The sequence below is a fragment of the Apis mellifera genome, linkage group LG15 (genome assembly GCF_003254395.2).
Source record: "Apis mellifera strain DH4 linkage group LG15, Amel_HAv3.1, whole genome shotgun sequence".
Taxonomy (NCBI): Eukaryota; Metazoa; Arthropoda; class Insecta; order Hymenoptera; family Apidae; genus Apis; species Apis mellifera.
This window is the reverse complement of record NC_037652.1, coordinates 1,616,107-1,635,772: the sequence shown is the minus strand read 5'-3', so window position 1 is coordinate 1,635,772 and position 19,666 is coordinate 1,616,107. Positions and strand designations below refer to the sequence as shown.

The 19,666-nt window shown below is 27.6% G+C and overlaps 1 protein-coding gene and 1 long non-coding RNA gene across 7 annotated transcripts in view; one reads left to right on the top strand and one right to left on the bottom strand.

Annotated features, from left to right (window-relative positions):
- The window catches only part of LOC411827 (protein roadkill), a 167,131-nt gene that overhangs the window by 111,160 nt on the left and 36,305 nt on the right, over window positions 1-19,666 (bottom strand). Inside the window, exon 1 of one of the 6 annotated variants that reach the window (XM_026445645.1) lies at window positions 3,591-3,675. The exons of 4 other annotated variants lie outside the window; for them this stretch is intronic. The gene's annotated coding sequence lies outside the window, so the exon portion shown is untranslated. Of the gene's footprint in view, window positions 1-3,590; window positions 3,676-19,666 lie in introns of those variants that run through there. One more of the 6 variants, XM_026445647.1, reaches the window with a different exon arrangement.
- On the top strand, window positions 7,123-10,972 carry LOC102656039. Its single transcript, XR_407797.3, has 2 exons — window positions 7,123-7,856; window positions 10,891-10,972. It is a non-coding gene; the product is annotated as an uncharacterized LOC102656039 (long non-coding RNA).

Genomic DNA, 19,666 nt, shown 5'->3' with positions numbered 1-19,666 from the left:
TGTTATTTGTAATTTGATAAATAAATTGAACATTTTTATATATATCAAATTTTATTCGATATATAGAATCAATTTTTCAAAGTTTAGAAAAATGACGTATCTAAAAATATATTATAAGTTTAGATTATAGATTAAACAAGATTAGATTAAATTATATACCGTTTCATAATTTTTATGCTTTCTATCCATTTCTAATTATATTTCAACATTTAATCTATAAATTCATAGAACTTGTACATATCTTCGCTCCATCGATGTAAATACGATATCAACGTGTTTTCTATTACATACCACGAGCTTGAACTATACTTTATAACCTATTATCGTGTTAAATTATATTTTATTCGTTTAAAAAAAAAGAGAATATCTTCGTTATTTAAACGATCTGAAAAATCTGATTCCGCATTAAAGTTTCGTGCGATGATACACAGCAATGCACGATCGAGCAAACATTCTAATTTCGCCTAGTTCTCTCGGCCGGTTACTTGTACTCGCCTACTTGCATTGGAGAGTGGCGAATGCGACTAACCTGAACCGTGTCGGCAATATAGGATTACACACCAGGGCTGGTTCGCAGCGAGCTTTCTATGCAATTGAAATCAAACAAAAGTTTTCTGTTTGGTTCTGTTGATATTGTTTTTTTCATTATTTATATTACCTATCCATCGTTGCTTCTCTCTGTTGTTTATCTTGTCTTTCACCATTCTTTATCGTCGTTTGCATATTATTTATTTTCGTTTATCGCCCAGCGTTATTTATTTCCGTTATTCGTCATTTTTTACGTGTCTGTTACATGTTGCCGTCTATCGCGATTTATTCTTCCCTGCGTTATTTATCTTTTTTTAAATTATTATTTATCATTGTTCGATATTACGTTTCATCATTTATTTTTACGTCTCTCCGTTTTTAATTTTATCTTTTTTTTTTCTCTCTCGTTATTTTTATCTTTTTTATTATTGTTGTTTATTTTATTTACGACTATCCTTTATCATTTGATAATTTATTTTTAATCCTGCTTCATTCTCTTCCTTATTTATCTTCTTTTTTTTCTTTTTACAATTATTATTTACTTATTTTGTCTCAATTATTTTTAAAATTATCTTCCATTGTCGTTTTGAAATTCGTTTTCAAAACGTCATTTGTTCAATGTTGTTTACAGTTATTTATTTCGGCTTTGTCCACCATTGTTTAATTTTGCTTTTCGTTACTTATTCTTGTATACATTTGTAATCTATCATTATTTCACCATGTCTCTCATTATTCACCACATCTATTTATCGATATCCATTGTTGCTATTCGTTGCATTATTCATTTCATTATTCATCATTATTTATTCTTCTTCATTATTATATATCATTATTAATAATCATTGTTATTATATACGTTTTGCAATTATTTATAACGATTTGGTATTTTTTTTTACGTATTATTTATTCACCATTGTCCCCCCCAATATATATCATTCATTTTAGCTTGTTGTACAATTATCTATTCTTTCTTATTATTCTCTGCCACGTATTTTCCACTCGTTGTTCAACATCGCTTATCACCTATTATTATTTATTGTCATTTCTTATCGTACATTTTTATTATTTTTATTTCTTACAATTATTTACCTCCTCTCTAATATCGATTGTCGTCACCTATTGTTATTTATAATTATTTATCGTTACCTGTCGTCCGCCTATTCTCGTTCTCTCTCACCATCATCTCTCGTTACTTTTTTATTTAGATGCGTTTGTCGCGCACACGATGATAATATCGTCGAATGATTACACGCGATTATTACACTTGTAACCGCTTTCGAGCGAAAAATCGAGAGGAGGTCAGGGCCGAAAAGATCGATCGAGACGAATGATAGCCGAATTTCGGTGTCACCGAATCGAATGGAAGCGAAATCGAGCCAATGGGTAAAAAATCGAAGACAAGCCTTGGGAAATGGGAATTTATTTATTTTGGAAGCTTTTTAAATTTGGCGCGAAAGACGTAATATTATTGTTATAATTAATTTGTTATTATTTCATTTCATATTATTTAATATTATTGTCATGACATCTTGTATATTTAACATTATCTAATATTACGTTAAATTAATTATAATAAAAAGATTTCTCAATATTTATTCTTAATGTATAATAAAGTCAATATATGTGCGTTTGAAACTTGTTAAAATAAATATTAAGAAAGAGGACATATGTATGTATATAAATGCTCTTTTACATGTAGCACACTAATATTTAATGAAAGATCATATGAAAGATAGTAAAATATTTCCATTAATAAAATGAATAAATTCATGGAACACATATTTTTCAATAGTTCCACTTCTAAATTGAATTTCACTTCTTTCCAATTAATTTTGATGCTGATTGTTCTATTGATTTCTAAATAACTTGCAGCTTTTAGTATTTTGCGAAATTCAAAAACAGAACCGACATTTCTATACGAATCGAAATTATTCTACTTTTATTTATAATATAGCTTGAATTCATTTTAGAAAGGCTATTTCTTTTACACAATTGAATGAATTATTTTCAATGACACGTTGCACAACATTAACTATTATTGATGGTATTTTCTAAGTCTCTCTTGGTTCACTTTCCAATGAAAAATCACCAGTTTCTACAAACTATATTGAGCTATCATATACGTTTATATAACCTTTTAACACCGAATGTATATTTCCATTAACTTTTGCGTTACTTTTCTCTATATATATTTTATATTTATATATAAAGATCATGAAAATATTCTAATGTTCTTTCATAATATCCTCAAGCTTAAAAAATTATAAACTTAAAAAAATGTTTATTATTGAATAAAGATGGAAGAACATATAGACACAAGAGGATAAAAATCTTTGCAAACTAATGAAACTAGTGAAAAGTTTAATATAAAAATACATTTGTCCAAAACAAATTTTAAAAACACAATCTCCTTTTACAATAATCAAATAATCTACCTTTTATAACAATCAAATTTCTCTTCCCTTTTAATAATTATATAAAAATTATATAAAAGCTTTTAAGAAGATAAAGTAATGTAAAATAATACTGGCAATCTCCGAAAATCGTTAAATATTAATAACTTTTATTTTAATTGCTTAAACATTTGGAAAAATATTAAAGATTTCCTATTCTTGCTACAATTAATCCCTTAAAAGTGTAATCCAAATTGAATATTTAATACATATTATACAAAATTATACAAATTGTTTAAAAAAATGCAAAAAGTACAAAATATTTTGGAAATCGAATACTTTTGCGACCAATTGTGTAAGTAATGTAAATAAGTAATAATCGTTTAACTGTCGCACTTTCTGCCCGCTTAACTGCCGTACAGTTATTTATTTAACTGCCCCCCAATTCTTAGAACCAAAACTTCAGCTACGTATACGTGTAGTTCCTTCCATAAATTTAAAATATTTTAACGAAACACAAACGTTTTTTTTCATTTCTTTTCTTTTCTTTTCTTCGCTCGTAAGATATGGTTTTTCCTCTCTTCATTTTCCAGGAACCGGTGAAACGAGCGAAATCGACAAAAAAAAAAAAAAAAAAAAAGAACCGCCAACAATTCTGAGAACACCTACCTCCTCGGATAATTGACGCGTCGATTTCTGCGACAGTTAATCGGGCGCTATTGTATTTCCAACGGGCCAGACAACAACGTCATTTCCTCTCTTACCGATCGATTCTAAAAATAAATAAAAAAAAAAAAAAAAATAGAAATAAAAAAACAGCGACGAAACTAAATCGAATAAGGATAAAATATGCGATGGATAGGATGCGCGTGTGTGTGTCGTATGTAACTGTACAAGTCGTCGTAGCGTGGAAATTCGAACGAGGGTAATGGAAAATCGTGATAATGAGCACGACGAAGGAGGACAGGAGAGAGGAGTGGTGTGCCGAGGAGCAAGACATTGAAGAGATAGGATAGAGATAGGGAGGGCTATAAGAAAGAAAGAGACAGATCTTCTCAAGTGCGACCCTGTTTCCAAACGGCGCGCTATGTATTTGCATAGCGCACAAATACCATCAAGCAAGAGAGCCGTCTTGAGATCGCTCGTAAATCACCAGCGCCACGGGGATGCTCCGTTTTCATTATCGAAACGGTAGGAAATTAAAGAACTCTGGCCGTATATCGCCCTCTCCCTCCCTCCTTCCCCTTGATAAGACAACGTTTCGTTTCATGGAAACGCGAAATGAAGAAGAACTTAAATGTTTCTCTTTTAGTTCTAATTCTGTTTTCCTCTATTTCAATCTATTCTTCTCTCTCTCTCTCTCTCTTTCTCTCTCTATTTTGAAATAGATGAAAGATATGAGATTTTAAAGTTATAAAATTATAATTTTTTTGTTATAACGTGCAAATTATTTATATTATAATAAATCATTTTTTATAATCCTATGAAAAACTGAGTAAATAAATGTTAATTCGACATTATTTATTGGATATATAAGTATATCATAAAGAATTTCAGTGACATTTTAATTATAATATAGATTAATGTATATTATAATTTAATTATATTTTATCATATAAAATGATGTAAGTTTATAATTATTTTTATATATTGCAATGGATATAATAATATAAATTTATATTATATTATATAAATATTCATTATAATAAAAATTATTATAAATTTACATCTTATATGTTGATATCTGTATTATGATTAAAATATTACTGAAATCAAATTATATAAAATTTCATAATGCAATTCATATCAAAGTGTACTGAAATATAATATTAATATATAAAAAAAAAAGCTAAAAATAATAAATGAAATTTATGCATAAATTTAATCGTTTCGTTCAAATTATTTTATATAATCACATTTATTAAAGTATTATAATTTGAGTATTATAATTGAAAATATATATAAAATGTTGAAACATACAGAAAGACACTTGAATGACATTAGCAACATTATAAAATAAATTAGAATTAAAAAATATATTTGACTATTAATTAAACAAATAGAAGTAATAAAATAATCATACTATATTGTCTAAAATTTATCAAAAATTTAGAAAATTAATATTTTAATATTTAAATAATTGTTAATAATATTCTTAAAAAATATTAATCTCAACTGGTTTCCAAATAATAAAAAGAAATATATCTTAATAAAACAATATTTAATTGACATATTCAACCAGGAATAATTTAATAAAATCACTTGTTCTCAATTCTATTATTCGATATCATTATAATTCTTACATCCCTAAAATTTGCCAAATATTTTAATAGTCACATCATCAATATTGTATCAGCATCCTTGTTAAACATCCTCCTACTTTTAACGAGAAATCGTTGCCAAAAAACATTCAACCAAGTCGTAAAATCAGATTGCTTACACTTCTTGTTCCAATTCCAACGACTACTTAATCTCTGAGAAAATCAATCAACCGCCCTAATTTTTACAGATTCTATAAAACATACTACCATTGTTTTAAGTATAAATAGATTTTTAAGTAAATCAGATCTTTTAAGATAATGATTTTCAATCTCTTTTCATCATTTTAGAAAATATATATATATTTTTTGTAAAAAATTCCAATATTCCAAGATTTTAAAATTCATTACTTTTGTGATAAATTGAGTTCCTGCAAAAGAAGGAGAATAAGATCTTGCTCTTTTGAGACCCCATATCCTTTGGAAATTATTATTTTAGAATTTATATCTATGCTTTTCAACTTCTTCAAGATTAATAAGATATTATATCATTTTACAAGAATTTTACAATTTTTCTAATACCATTGAGGAATAGTATATATCACCAGAACTGAAATATTTTTTAATGTAATAGTAAAAAAAAAGTAAAATAATAAAAACTTTTAATAAGAATATTAACATAACAATGAAATAACAATAAAAATAAAAATATTTATGATATTTTTATTTGTGGGTATTATTGTGGGTTTTAAAAGGCGAAAAATTACTTATTGTACTCTTTTATCAAATACTATAACTACTGAAATATGTATTACATCATGTAAAATATATTCCATTGTTTATTTATTATAAAGTAAGGTTATGTTTCAAAATTTCTTTTTGTCTAAATTTAAAAAATAAATACAAAAATGAATCATTGGATATAATTTTACTGATATTCGAATTTTGAAATGAATATTTTGCATTGCATTTGATTTAAATTTATAAATATATGTGTATATATATATATAAACTGAATTTGATCCCATCATTAGACATAGATATTTTCTACAGTTGGAAATGAATACAATTACCAATTTACACGCCCAATTCCACTTTTCTCGTACGGGAAACGTATAACCAGAACGTTGGAGTAGAAAACGTTTCAATGGAACCAATGCGAGAACTGCTCTTACTCAGAATTCAGAGACAGGCTTCCGTGTCACGGTGTGGCACACGCGAGGATTCAATTACACGTTGAGATGAGGGAATCTCGCGTGACGTGCAAATACGAGACCTCCCGTGGTTCTCCGTCAGACGATTATGATATGGGTTGGAAGATCGTAAAATCGATCGATAGTTAAAGTGCATATTTTTGTCAGATATCAAAGAAACTGATAGAAATACGAGGATACGAGATATATCTTGATCAAGATTGTTTGAAGATATTTAAAAATTTTTTTTAATCTTCTTATTTTGGTTAAAGAATTGTTCTTTACAATAATTGAAGATATATATTGAAATATTTGAAATTATATTGTTTAAATAACATTTAACTAACATTTTAATATTTCAAAGAAAATAATAACTTAAAAAATCAGATTAAAGCAGGATATATTAACTAAAGAGAATATGTTAACTATTGTGTTTATAAAATTATTTGTACATTTAGATTAATGTAAATTTGTGAATTTTAATTTAAATGTACGTAATTGATATACAAATTACTTTACAAAATGTGCTAAACAATTAATGCAAATGAAAGAAATAAAATTCAAATCATAATATTCGGTTATATATCATCTCATATTGTGAATTTTATTATATGCACGATTAATATTTTCACATTTTTACATTAATTAAGAACATAAAACACGATATATGATTAACGCAATACGATATATTAAGAAATAATTCCAAGTAATAATTCTCAAGTAATAATTAATGATTCTTCAAATTAATTCCAAAAAAGCCATAAAAATTAATAAATCAATTTACCTCGTTATACCATTCTTCCTAATACAAGAACGACATAATCTTATGATAAAAAAAAGAAAAAGAAAAAAGAGAAAGCAAAAAAAAGAAAAAAAAAAAAAGAAAAGAAAAATTAATCATCACCAAACTTTACACAATTAAAACCCATGTCATAAAGACGCAGGAAACCCGTCGTTAAATACACAGAGGAGAGATAGCGGCCTTAGCGGCAGTTCCGGGGTCGCGAAACGGGGAAAGTGAAGATCCACGTGGACATGACGGAAGCAGAGGGAAAAAAAGGCGGCGCGGGATTATCGCGTGGAAACGCGGATTCCGTCGACTCGCTACCGAGACAAGGTATCGAGTGGCGGCCTATTTGATCGAGGAGGTGGGAAATGGGCGCCGCGCAGTGGGGGCAGCGATAGGTGGAGGGGATAACGGTAAGGAGAAGTGGGGGGAAAAAGGTAAGAGAGGGCAGGTAGGCGCGTGCCACTTAGCCCACCAAGAAACGCGGTCATAGCCTCGGCACGTCTGACTCGTCAGCTTGATCGGGCCCGCTCAGAACCGAGCACATCGTTCCATGTCGAACCTTTCGGTGCTCGGAAAGTTCTCGTGAATTCTTTTTTTTCTTTCTCGCCCACGCAACGCATGATTGGAAAATGGTTGGAATGGCTTCTCTGTGAGCTTTGTTTGGATCGTGCATCTCGCGGAATGGTTGAACAAGGTTAGGCATAATGTAATGATGATCGTGGATTCCTAACCTATGGATCACAAACCTCAAAGGAGATAAGATAATTTTTGCTCGTACTGGAAATTTTATTTATACAAGAAATTTTTAATTTCTAAAACACATTTATTACGATAATAATATATAGAAATAGAATAGATGGAAATTACTTTTCCTATTACAAATATTAAAATAATTTCTTTTTTATTTGCATTGATTCATCATTAACAATATATAATTATAACATAGAAAAAGAATTCACAATTGTTTTTAAAAAATTTTTGCTTGATTGTCATAAAAAAAAAATTACTCTATATATTATAAATACATGATTTTGAGAAGAAATGGATTTTTTTATGAATGTTGAAATTTTAATTAATATATAAAAGTAAATATTCAGTAAAAGTCTATTTTTATTAGTAGTTTTAAATTAATTATTAATTAATTATTTTTTAAATTGATATTAAAATAATATAAGCTTAAATATTTTTATTATGATTTTCTTTAAAAGATTTTCTTTTAGATAGAATTTTTCCAATTTCATCTTTATAATACACATTATGATATTTCAAAAAAAAACACTATCTATGAATAAAAATATATGTAATCAAAAGAAATTACTAAAAATATTCATATTAGATATAGTCTTCGTAAATGATTTTGGAGAAAGTGATTAGTAGTGACAACATTGACCACAAGATGGAAGCTCTCTGCAGGTAATCGAGCAACATATAATTAATAGCATAGACCAGCTTTGAAAGGATCCTTGTATATAAAAATAGAAAATGTGGGAATGGACTCGAATTAATAGTACTGATGACTACCTATCCTTTCATAATGCCTTGGAACACCGAATCAAATATTTCTTAGTAGAATACGTAAGAATAAGGAACAGAAGAATAAAATTTTTATTCATTTTAATTCTCAATATAATATATATAAATTAATCATAGTATAGATGTTATATGTATATATCTATGATATGTCTAATAAATTAATTAATAATAATTAATGTAATGAATAATTTAAAATCCAATGTTCTGTCACAAAATCTGTTATAGATATATATATATTTTACGTATATATTATGTAATAAATCACAAAGTTATACAATTGAAATATCCAATTGCAGTAAAAATTTTATTTATTAGAATAAAATTTTAATTAAATAATCTTTTGCCAATGAATTTAAATGAGAGTTTCTACTAATCGGATAAATTTATTACATAACCTTTTCTGATGTGACTTTTATTTAATAAAATAAAAATATATTAAGAAGTTTTAATTTAACTATCACAAAAATCATTGACGAATTAATAAATTCTTACTACGTTGCTATCTTCTGTATAAATTTTGTTTGATAACAAAATTAATTTATCAAAGGTTATATTAAAAGGTTATATTAAGATTTGATAAAGCATAAGATTTTACTTTAAAAATCATTGGTGAACCAATATTCGATAAACTTATTATATAATTTATATCCTATATAACTTTGTTTGATGATAATTAGAAATACTATTCATAATTAATAAATTAAAATTCATTTAATCATTAGCAAAACGTGTTACATTTTCAATCTGCCATTTTAATAATTAAAGATGAATCAAAAGAGCACAATCTCGATAGAAAATTAGTAAAACGAAACAAGCTTCGAGGCCAAAGAGAAATACCACTCAAAAGTCCACTCTCTCTTTATATCTTTTCTTCCTATTGTTACGACACGCGCTATCTCCTCTATCGTTATATATTAAAAGATCGAAATAAAGAATAGAGCATCGTCTTTTTTTCTTCCTTTCTTAAATTCCAACTGATCGTATCTAAATTCTTCTTGACCTGTAAGCTGGAGAGAAACCAGAATTTACTTCGCAGCGTGTTAACACGCTTCTTTCAGCTCGTGAAACGGGATTATTCGTTGGCCGACTACGTATATGTATATAAGACACGATGGAAACGCGAGTTTTCTGTGAAAAAAAAGAAAAAAATTTAGACACGATTTATGCTTCTTTGAATACAAGTTTTCGTCGAAAGAGACCGAGTGGATCTTTTTATACGCGTCCAGGCGTAAATCTCTTCATTCGCGGAGGATGCGTCCGGATTTATCCACGAGCGGGATACAGACACACGTCCTGTAAAACACTTAACAGCTGGTGCATTAGTATCGTTGAATGATTTCGCATCAACGCCTCTTTTTCGTTTCATTGGATTCTCGTTTCATCGCTTTCTTGGTTTTTTTTTTCTTTTTCTTTCTTTCTTTTTTTTTTTTTTTTTAAACGTAACATAAACAGCTCGAATTTGTCTTGTGTTTGTTACGAAGAGTGAAATACGATGGACGTACGTATGTAAAACATGTCAGATGAAAGTCGCAAGAATTTTCTAATTTTTGAATTAGAATTATTATGAATTACATTTATAATTTTAGTACGGATTAATAATAGATTAATAATATTTTATTATATTATTATAGAATATATTTATAATTTTTAATATATAATGTATAATTATAGTACAAAGATAAATGTCAATTTAATGAATTATGTAGATTTTATTCTATTATATGTAATAGAATAACAAAATAAATACACTATAATTCATTACAATTCTATTTACTTAATAATATTTCGTTGTTAAAAATAATAAAAAAATGTTTATTAACAAACTGCATTAATTTATTTTTGCAAGACTTAATATTAATATTTTTCATATTGAATAAAGAAAAAAAAATTAAAATTTGTCATTCTTTACGTTTTAATCCAATCTAAATTCAATTAATTATATATCCAATGTTTTTAATTCATCATCATAAATAATTCACTTGTATCTACAAGAATCGAAATCTACCTAATTTAATTTAATTCACCATTTTATTAATAATTCTATACTAAAATAAATTTCTTATTAAGAAATAAATTTGTTAACACAATAAATACATTTTCGATTACACAATATTCCTAGGCCAAACGAAAAAGTTACAGATCTAAAACCTAACCTATACATTTATTTACATAAACTTCTCTCACTTCATTTCCAGTTCAAAAATTTCCACTTATTCCAAAAGATTGATGCAAAAATAGCCGAGATTTTGTTGGAAGATGAAGGCAACTCGAAAGAAAAAAAAAAAAAGAAGGTGCACATCGGTAGAATCTGTGTAAGCTGGCGATTGAAAAAGGGACGAAAAACGCGACACAGGACAGAGCATGCGCAGCTGCCGCGTAACAAAGTTGAAGATCGGCAAAGTGGCCCAGGGGCGTAACCGGCGGTGGATCAAGAGGGAGAAAGAAAGAAACAGAGAGAAAAGATTACTATCGCGGAGAAGGTTCGACTGGACGAGAGAAGGTCGCCGATTTCACGAGCTCTTTTACGGGCCGGCGACGACGATGGGTTGCCCCCGAAACCCTCATACCTCGATGTGCCGAGGTAGAGAGATATCTCCTTTTCCGCGGTTTTCTCTAATTGAACTAGTTCTCTCTGCCTCGTCGTCCACGTTTCGAGGACCGAGGTGACGCGAGGCCACCGATTCCAATCAGTTGTTAATCTTATATAGAGTGATCTCTTCTCACAATTTTATATTTACCACGAATGAGGTTAATCTAAGATTAATCTTTCTATAGACGAGATATTGTATATTGAATATAGAAAAAAAAAAAAAAAATAGGAGTTTCTTCATATTCGTAAAATAAATATTTTAATATGTGATATATAATAATTTCTTCTTATGAATTATTAATTATTAAAGCTTTGACAATGAAATTAATTTTTTTAGAATCTTCTAGATTAGAGACAGAAGAAAAAGGAATTTTCTTTCAATATATTTATATTTATAGAATGAATATTAATTAATATAAATTATTTGATATTAAAATAAAATATTTAACATGAAATATTTAATTTAAATATAATTTTTATAGTTTATGTTATAAAAGTATAGAATTGTAATAATTAATATAGAATATATTTATAATATAAAATTACTCATAATTCTTTCATTACAAGAAATTTTGTTGTATAAGTATTTTATGAACATAACAAAATTTTTTTAAAAGAAAAAGAAAAAGAATAAAAGGAAAAGAAATAAAAATTCTAATAAAACTTTATTCTTTGATTTTTTTCTAAAAAGTTCTTCAATTATGATACTTTATTTTAAGTTTTAACTTCAAAACTTTCCTATCTTTTTTTTTTTTTTTGAATCCTATGAATTATTAGATTATAAGTTCTATTAAGAGTTTCTATCAATAAAAGAAAACTTTCGTGTTGAATATTCAATCATTCTCCATTTGCCGACGTGTTCGGCTTGAAAATGTGAATTTCGACGTCACGTTGAAAAGCATGGAGAGGAGCAGGCTTGGCTTCCTCCTAGGCGAAAGTGTTTTCCAGGAGGTGAAAGCATCAGGGTCGAAACTTCAATGTCTCGGTGTTAACCGAGGCGCAAAGGTGAAATCGGAATAATTGGACACGGAAAACGGTGTGTCCAGGGTCGAGAGCTCTGGCATCACTTATTTTTCGTTTAAAAATTAAATAATATTCTGACAAATAATGCAATCTTGTTACAATCTGTAAATATTTTAGCGTATTTATTCAACTATATGTAATCATATGCAAAATATTTTTGAAAAATATCTCTTATTTCAATATCAAACTTATAATTTTAGCAATATTTATAAAACAATGTTAAATAATTGTTAAAAAATTATAGAAATATTTTTAGCAATTTAGTATATTAAAAAATTCGTTAAAAATCAATAATGAATAATGAATATAATATATATATGATCATATGGATTTGATTTAATGGATTAATTTAAGATTAAGTTATTGAATTAATTTCTATATTTTGAAATTATATGCATAAATATAATATTAGATATATGGAAAATCATAACATTGAATCTTCATTTTGGAAGATGCAAAATTTTTTTAATTAATAAAATAAAATTGATAAATAAATTTAAAATATATCAATGAATTCATAAATATGATTAAGTATTTATAATTTTATTGACTCCATCAGTGGAATTAATGACTGTAAACAAATACACATGAGTAATTATATGAAATTCGATTATATGGATTAACCATAATTTATCTATAGTTATGATTAAATTTGAGTTTATGTTAGATTATGGTCAAATATCAGTTAAGCTTAAGTTATGATGAAATTTGAGTTTGGCTTAAGTTATGGTTAAATTTGCATTTAAATTTGTAGTACATTTAGATTAAATTTCTACGTCAAGTGGAAATTAATTATTTCGATAATGTATTCAATAATTGGATAAAAAATAAAATGATGACTAAAAATTAACATATTTACATATTATAGATTTATATACAAATTAAAAATAATAATTACAATATATAAATAATTTTCGAACCAGTGAATTCTTAAATCCAAAAATTATTATTCTAAAATTCAAAATTCTTTTTTTCACTTAATTATCTTATACAATTTATATAAAACGAAGCCAATTTTCGGCCAATTCCAAAACGAATCTAACCTAATTAATTTACCATTCAATTTTAGAAAATTAAATGAAAAATATTTAACGCGACTCGTAGCCTCTGTTCATATTCGAAGATTCATTTACGAGGAGAGAAAAAGAGAAGGGGAGAGAGAAAAAAAAAAAAAAAGAAATGAGACACACAGAAACTTTCTCGACCGACTGAAATTGCTCCGTGAGACGAGTATGGGTGTCGACACGGCACCAAACGTAAAGAGAGAATAAACGGACGTGTTTGATCGTGGCCATAGAGAATGAACAGCATTAACAGTAACGTAATCGGTCCCTCTCCCGTGTTCGTATATCTTTTCGAAGACGAGGCGATGTCCTACATTTGTGGCACGAGGCTCCTACCGTGTCTGGTTGCCCCTCTTTTCCACTGGTTCCTGGCCCCGGTTATATTTAGTCGATATTTCATCCGTTTCACGCCGAAGCCGGTTAAAGCTGATTATTGCGCCAGGTCGAGGTGGCCGTTCAAAGAGGACGAGTTTTTTTTCGATATCTTTGCGATACGCTTATCTTCAAACGAAACGAATCCTACAACCGTCGTACGATCTCTGATCGTGGTGATATAGCGTACAATATGAGATGGGTACGAGAACTTGTTGAGGTTAAGTTAGTGAATTAATAATTCTAGTTATTATGTTTAAGAATTAATGGTTAAATTCAAATATTAATTATTGCGAATATTTATGAAAAGTCAAATTTTTATGAATACAATTAAAGAAATTAGTTAGAAAGAGATAATACGATAATGTGTTTTGCATATTAAATATTTTGTATTTTCTTTTTCTTCATTTTATAATTTTTAATAATATTTTTTAACTATTAATCTTTATATCTTGGAGTTGTGTGTATAAATATTATAGCATGAAATTTTTATTTCTTTTTATTTTTAATTTTTATTAAATATAATAGTGAAATAATTTTATTATTTTCAAATCATGTACAATCTTGTACACTTTCTGTTTATATATATATTATTAAATTCTATTATCCAATAATTTTTATCTCGAAATACAAAAACTTTATCTTCAAAAACTTCACAATCAATTAAATCAATTTTTAAATTTCCAAAACAATACATAACTAAATCCTATAAATTTCAATGAATAAAAGATTATGAAAGTTTAATCTTGAAATTAAATTTAAGTTGAAATAAAATTTGAGATAGAATTAATAATTAGTATATTTGACAATATTACATAGAATACTTTGAATCTGATTAAGAAAGCAATTATCAATTAATTTAGATATTATAATATAAAATTATAGTATCACCAAATATAAAATAATAAATTATTTATTTTATTTCCATTCCTATAAATTGTTTAATATACTTGTAAATTTATACACACTTATAAGATACTACTATATTATAAATAGAAATTTTATCAAACTCCATTATCCTGCAATTTTTAACCTCATCAAACAACAATAATACACATTTATACATATATGTATGTATTTGCTGCATGTTGGGATCAGAATAAGCGAAAAGATGATCAGATTAAGGTCCCTGCCTATCTGTGAATACTCTTACCGGAACAAGAACAACCAGCCCACCACTGATCAACTTCTATACATTGCGTGTATATGATACGGAAAGTGGGGAGCACTATCTTCATTCTCCTGTGTCCCTCCCACTGAGAGACATTGCTCTCGATAGAACGAGAACGCAGGTGACGGGTCACCGGCAGGCTATTTACCTACTTTAACCTCGCGCCTACTTCACCCGTTGACCTAAAGTAAAGTCTGATCCTTTTGTTGCTTCTATTTTGACCGTGTGGGCGGCAAGGCATAAACTTTTTAACTCTCTATGTTTCGGTCGCTTCGGAGGGACGAGTCATTTCATTGGTCCGTGCTAACTTTCGGGATTGGCTGAATTTAACGGTGAATAGGTGGCTATTGGAAGAAGAATCATGCGATAGGGACTTTCTATCTATTGATTTTTAGTTAGTGAAAAATTAATAGAAGAATAAATTGGAAATTAATTAATAATATAATTTAATATTTACATTATATTTATTATAAATTTGAGAATTGATTTATTAAATATTATTGTGTTTAGAAACTTGCCTATTAAAAATTTTTATTTGTTTGATGAGATTTGATGAAAAAGATTAATTGTGAGTTGATGAAGTATTGAAAAAAGGATATGAAATTATGATTGAAGATTTACTTTTGCGTATAAAATTTTTTTGAAAATTAATACTTATTAAAGATTTTTGTTTGATTCTGTTAATGAAATAGAGAGAATTATTATTGGTGATTGATTTTAGCTTCATAAAATAATTCTAAATTTGAAAGATTATATTGGAAGCTATTGCTATTAATATCTAGAGAGATTTATAAAAGATTTTTATTTGGTAAAATTTAATAAAGAGATTAGTTATGGATTGATAGAATATTGATAAAAGGATGATGATGAACATGAGAATTGATTCATAATGATTGAAGATTTAATTATAACTTGATGCAAGATATTTTTAAATTTAAAAACTTAAGCATTTAGAGTTTTTTTATTAAAAATATTTTCAAAGAGGCTCTTTATGATTTAATAGAGCATTAAGAAATAGTGAGGAAAATAGAAATTGATCTATTGAAGATTTGTTAATGATTTTTATTTAGTAATATAAAAATACTTATAACAGGATTTGATAATGATGTGAAAATTAATTTATTAATATTGAGGATTTAAGGATTGTATTTTGAAACTTTTTTATTTGATAAAAATAATTGCACATTAAAATTTGATTTTAATATTTTAATTTAATATTTAAAAAAGTTCAATAGTAAAAATTAAAGATTTGCTTATTATTAATTGTTTTGCTCTTTTATGACTAATCATTTCCAAACTTTTAATTATAATTATATATCAAATAACAATATAATAACTATAAAAATTAATAATTATATCTCAATTTGAATCAATTTTGTCAATAATAAATACAAATTATCAATATATTTAATTTATATCGATATACAAGACAGAACAAAAATTCCACAATTAAATTAAGGAAATGCACATTGATGCTACGATATTATCTCATTGAAAAATCCATAATCGATTCTATTGCATCACCAATGTTTCCATGACGAGTCACTTTTCCGGAATCATTAATATCGAAACAGATAATCAGACGTTCCAGTCTTCCCCAAAGGAGGCTCGACCAGATACACTGAATGATTTATCGAAACATGTCAGAAGTTGACTCTATTACACCGTGTTACAATCTGTCTCCCTCTCTCTCTCTCTCTCTCTACGCGCATTAAGTCACCTGTGTTCATTATCTCGATAGACGATAGGTCCGCACGAGTGTGATTCACGGTTTTTCTGGTTTTTTTTTTTTTTTTTCCAATTCAACGTAGCGGTATCGACGAACTTTATGCCAACGATGCTGGCCTGGTTTCGTTGTTAAAGCTGCCTCCTAGATACACAAACTATTAATCTGTTAACCTACCTGCCAGCCAGCGGCCGCTTACGATCGCCATGTACTCGTATCGACCGACTAGAAAACTACGATCCTCGGGCTGATGGTTAAGAAAATTGTTCCATTGTTGTTGTTTAGAAGAAAAAATTGCGCTTGAGCAAGTAAAACGGGAAAAAATTGAACCATGAAATTATATCGCTTAATTATTTCCCCACCCAATTTTTTTTTTCTTTTATTTCGAGTAATTACTAATATCTTTGAATTTAAAATATTTGAATAGATAATGTCTAAATTTTTTAAATTAACAACGAGGAATTCGAAGAATAATTATTTTAAATTATATTTTAATCTTCTACATTTCGATTAATTAGCAAAAAAATTTGACTGAGAATCTTTGGATCGATAATTTAAAGTTTTTTTCATTTATTTTTATTAATTATAGATATATTTTATATATAGTTTGAATTTTTCTATATTTTAAAAATAAATTATTAAAAATAAAAAGTTACAAAAAGAATAATTACATAGAGATGAAGTATAATTTATATTTGAAAATTCCCGCTCAAAACCTCGTATTTTTTCTTGACAAAATATTCAAAAACATTTGAAATATTTATTCAATCAAAAATCTTTCAAATTTATAATATAACGATATTTACAGAACCTGTGATATAATTTCTTCAGAATTATAAAATTTCTTCATTTCAATTGACTAGCGTAGTCTCAAACTTACAATACAAAAGGAATTCTTTAACCAATAAAAATAAACAAAAGAAAAGAACTTTAAGTCGATTTCTTTGATTCAAAGATTTTCAAACCAAATTTTTCTTTTTAATCTCTTCAAACTTGTCACAAACGCGTTCTAAAATCAATTTTTTATATATATATATATATATATATATATATATATATATATATATATATATATATATAACTTGACAGGAAGATTAAATATCTCGAAACTAACCTCTTCAAAGGATCTTTCTAGCGCTGTATCACCATCACATCCAAGCCCGATGCGGTGTTTTATCACCGGTGTCCGCTCGAAAAATTCGGAAAGTAGGTTTCCTCTCTGTTTAATTAAGCTGGGACGTACGTTCTAAAACGATAATTCACTATGTCGCGGGCCACGAGGTATCAGGCGAAAGAGTTTCTCTCACAAACGGGGTTACTGTTCGCTGGTACGAGCACAGCAGGCCGACACAACCGCGAAATGTAGTTCATTTAATTACGAGCGGATCTCGAGCACGAAAATCTACGGGATTTTAAATTACGGCGAGAGGAGGGCGTTACTTTTTCGAAATGGAAACGTTTAAAACGTTCTTTTCAACTCTTTAAACTCTGGAGAACGTGGTTTGTCTCTATTCAACGTGAGATCATAAAACTTGTCGTGAAAGTGGTGTTAGAAATACTGCTTTATTATTTTAATTATAATGATCCAAATTTCAAGATTGTCCACGCGTGAATTTTACGTAAATTTCAATTCTCTGACAGTTGAAAATCCTCTGTTTATTGTATACATACTTTTCTGGTTAATAAGTTATTGAACGTTTAATATGCAATATTTCCTTTAATCAATCATTTGCATCGTAAAGAAATATTATGTTTTAATCATTTCAATTGTAATTGTTTTAATCAGTTAAGTAAATAATAATAAAATGTAAAAATAAAGCAAATCACATAATCATATCAAGATGAAAAAAATATATTAGAATGATAAACACATTTTAAACACGGATTACATAAAAATTTTTTTAATATTCATATAATATTTACAATTAAATAAAGAAATGGTTAGAAAAAAAGATACTATAATATATACTAAGAATTTCATAAATTAAAACATTAAAAAGAAAAACAAATATCGAAATATATATATTGTCTTTCTATTTTAAAAAAATTATTTCCTTCAAGACAGAATCAGAAATTTGTTTAACCAAATATTCTCGCACAGTATACTATTTCATATAAAGAATAGAGTTATAAATGCAAACAGTAAATTAAAAGTACAATTCGCATAAAACTGGACTTAGATACGCGGTTAGGTCAGGGACAGAACAACAGATCGATCAGATCGAACACTGCACTGTGTGCAAGGTCTGACCTGTAATGCACGCAATTCAAGGAGAAGAATAATACATAATCACGCTGCTTGCACGTTGGATTGATTGAAATCAATTAAACGTTACAATTTAATTGATATTCATTAAAGATTCGACGAATGGTTGCAACGTAAATAGGAAAAAAGAGAAAACTTTTTTCATTTTTCGCGGGCAAAATCGCGCGTGGCTGGAGACGAATTCACTAGCGTGTATAAGTTACTAGATATTTGGTGAATTTTAAATATTTAAATAATCTTATGTAGCGAAAATTGAAAATGAAAAGGACGAGTTACGATTATTGGAAGTAAATAAATAAAATGAAAATGATGATATATTCAATCAGTTATATTTATTATTCGTTTCATTAAATTTCCAAGTTAGTTATTTTTAATTTATCCATTTTTATCGAATATCGGATATATTTTCTCAGAAACATTGAAATTCATAAAGAATTTTTCACGTACAATTTTCCTCTCCATCGATTCTATCATTATTTTAATACTTATATAATGAAATTGAATTTCCTCAAACACTTGGAAATTCAAGTTATTCTTTTACGTAGAATTTTTTCGTTATCATCGTGTTGGATATTTACATAATACTTTATATAAGAATAGAAATAAGAAGATAGGAAAAATTAGATTTTCATTTCCATTTTCGCATAGAATTTTTATCACCATTACACATGATCCACTTAAATACAATACAAAGAAAAGTGCAAGGTGAATAAACCAGATCCAAATTCAAGATCCTAATTCTCTCAAACTTCAATTTTC